We start from the raw sequence: 3,678 nt of genomic DNA on the forward strand, positions 1-3,678 counted from the left end.
ACCTCACTTTGGAATGGGCACAAATACGGATCTCTTCCAATCAGTTGGCCAGATAGTTGTCTTCCAAATTTCTTGGCAGAGATGAGTGAATGTCTCCTGTGCCACCTCACTTTCTTGAAAGATTTCAGTGTTTTTTCTATCAATTCCTGATGCCTTGTTCTTTGTCAATCCTTCATTGCACTTTGGACTTCTTCCTTCAGTATCATTGGCACTTGATCATATGCTACCCTTTCCTTTTGGTACAGTGACTCCGTGTATTCCTTCCATCTTCTCTTGATGTCTTCTACACCATTCAGTAATTTGCCCAGAGAATCTTCAATAATGAAAGTAGAGGCTTGATTTTTTTCTTCAGTTCCCCCAGCTTGAGAAATGTTGAGTGTGTTCTTCCTTTTTGGTTGTCTGATTCCATATCTTTAAACATTTTGTTGTGATACTTGGCTTTATCTTCTCAAGTTGATCTTGACATTTTCTGTTCAACTCTTGGACCTCCTCAGTTCTTCTATTTGCTTTAGCATCTCTACACTGGAGAACAAGTTTCCGTGTCTCTTCTGATATCCATTTAGACCTTTTCCTTCTTACGCCTCTTTTCAATGACTTTTTTGCTTTCTTCATGTATGATGTTCTTTATGTCATCCCACAACTCTTCTGGTCTTTGGTCTTTAGTGTTTAATGTATCAAAAGTCTTCTTCAGATGATCTCTAAATTCAGGTGGGATATATTCAAGGTCATATTTTAGCTATCATGAACTTGCTTCCATTTTCTTTAGCTTCAGTTTGAATTTGCATATGTGTAATTGATGGTCTTTTCCATAGTCTGCCCCTAGCCTTGTTTTGAATGACGATATGGAGCTTTTCCATCGTCTCTTTCCGCAGATGTAGTCGATTTGATTTCTATGTATTCCTTCTGGTGAGGTCGGTGTGTACAGTCATCTCTTATTCTGTCTCAAGAAGGTATTTGAAATGAACAAATCAATGGTTTTGCAGAATTATATCATGCGTTTTCCAGCATCATTTCTATCACCAAGGCCATAGTTTCCAACTATGGATCCTTCCACTTTGCTCCCAACCTTTGTGTTCCAATCACCAGTAATGATCAATGCATCTAGATTGCATGTTTGATCAATTTCAGATTGAAGAAGTTGGTAGAATTCTTCTATTTCATCCTCACTGACTTTAGTGGTTGTTGAATACATTTGAATAATAGTGGTATTAACTGGACTTCCCTGTAGGTGTATGGATATTATCCTATCACAGATATCATTGACTGATCTGGATATGTTCTTTTTGACAATGAATGCACCACCATTCCTATTCAATATGTCATTTCCAGCATAGTAAACCATGTGGTCATCAGATTCAAAATGGGAAATGCCAGTCCATTTCAGCTCACTAATGCCTAAGATATCAATGTTTATGCCTTCCAATTCATTTTTGACAACTTCCAATTTTCCCAGATTCATACTTCGTACATTTCATGTTCCAATTTTCAGTAGAAGTTTACAGTTGTTTCTCTTCATTTTGAGTGCTTCATCAGCAAATGAAGGTCCTATGGGCTCTTCTCCCATGGGCTTTACTCCATTTGCGTCATGACGGTTAACTCTATTTTGAGGAGGCAACTCTTCCCCAGTTGCATTTTTAGTGACTTCCAACCTGAGGGGCTCATTTTCTGGCACTATATCTGATAGTATTTCTCTACTCTTCATAAGTTTTTCAGTGACTAAATATTCGGAAATAGTTTGTCACTCATTTTCCTGGTCTTTCTTTGTCTGGAAGCTCATCTGTAACATGTCCACCATGGGTGACCCTGCTGGTACTTAAAAAAATGGTGGCATAGCTTCTAGAATCACAGCCTCTCATAAGCCACCACAGTATGACAAACTGACAGATGAGTGGTGGAGCACAACCCTAGGACTCCACAAATATTATAGATGTAATGCATTTGTGATGTCTGTATTAGTTAAGAATTTGACTATTAGTTAAAAGGTTGAGTACACAAACCCACACAGAGGTGGCTTCAGAAGATAAGCTTTACACTCTGCTTCTAAAAGATTATAGGATTAAAAACCTTATTATTTAACCTTGTGCTGGAATTGGCTTGATGACAAGTAACAACATCATATATACTTATTATGATTTCTTGACTACTGCTTTCAAGCTTTACAGACTGTATATATACTCTTTGTTTATATTTTACAGTAGCAATACTACTATTTAATTTTGTATTTAGACTAAGTCAGATTTATATGAATTTTCATTTAAAAACAAAAGTATGTTTTTCCCCCTTTTTTATGCCCAATTATATATGGTTATGATCCATTACATAAGCAAAAATACAGAAGTCTATCTTGTGTTGAAGTCACTTCTAAATCATGGTGATTACATATGGTGCAGAATAACATTGTGCCCCATAAGATTTTACTATTTGCACAAATGAATAAGTAATACTAGCAATGAGGTTAAGTATTCAAACTCATTCAGAAGTACTTGTGAAGAAAGGACTAGCAATCCATTTCTGTAAAATAATAACACCAGTTACTTTATTGATCTGATGACTGGGGGATCTTTGCTGAAAGTAGAGAATATCAGAAAGATGTCTATCTGTACTTTATTGACTATGTGAAGGTTTTTTTATTGTGTTGATCAAGCTATGTACAACAATGCAAAGTATGAGTATTCCAGAACACTTAATTGTGCTCATGAGGAATCTACACATGGGCCAAGAGGCACATGTTCAAACAGAACATGGGAACACTGAATGGTTTAAAATTAAGAAAGGTATGCAACAAAGTTGTATTCTTTCACCATACTTATTCAACCTGTTTGCTGAGCAAATAATCTGAGAACTTGGGTTATATGAAGAAAAACGTGGCGTCAGAATTGGAGGAAGACTCATTAACAACCTGCGATACGCATATGATACAAGTTTGCTTTCTGAGAGTGAAGAAGACTTAAAATATTTACTGATGAAGATCAAAGAGCACAGCTTTCAGTATTGATTGCATCTCAATGTAGAGAAAACAAAAATCCTCACAACTGGACCATTAAAAATATTCTTATCAAAGAAGAAAAGATTGAGATTGTCAAGGACTTTATTCTTCTTGGATCAACTATCAACACTCAAGGATGCAGCAGTCAAGAAATCAAATGATGTATTACATTAGGCAAATCTGGTGCACAAGACCTTTTTAAAGTGTTGAAGAGCAACACTTTAAAAGACTAGGGTGCACCTGATCCAAGCCCTGGTATTTCAATAATCTCACATGCATGCGAAAACTGGACAGTAAATAAGAAAGACCATAAAAGAATTGATGTCTTTGAATTATGGTGTTGGAGGAGCATATTGAAAGTGCCAAAAGAACCAACAGATCTGTGTTGGAAGAAGTGCCGCCAGAGTGCTTCTTGGAAGCCGGGATGGCCAAACTTCCTCTCTCATAGTTTGGACATATTATTAGGAGAGACCAGTCACTGGAGAAGGATATCACGTTTGGTAAAGTGGAGGGTAAGAGAAAAACAGGAAGACCCCCCAATGAGATGGGTTGGCCAAGTGGCAGCATGAGTGGGCACAAGCATGGTAACAATGCTGTGCATAAGGTTGCTATGGGTAGGTATTGACTTGATGACACCTTAACAACAACAACTTTATTATGCTTGGTTCTCCTCTGAAGCTCTTTATGTGTAA

This window comes from Chrysochloris asiatica, unplaced genomic scaffold (genome assembly GCF_000296735.1).
Source record: "Chrysochloris asiatica unplaced genomic scaffold, ChrAsi1.0 scaffold00598, whole genome shotgun sequence".
Classification (NCBI taxonomy): domain Eukaryota; kingdom Metazoa; phylum Chordata; class Mammalia; order Afrosoricida; family Chrysochloridae; genus Chrysochloris; species Chrysochloris asiatica.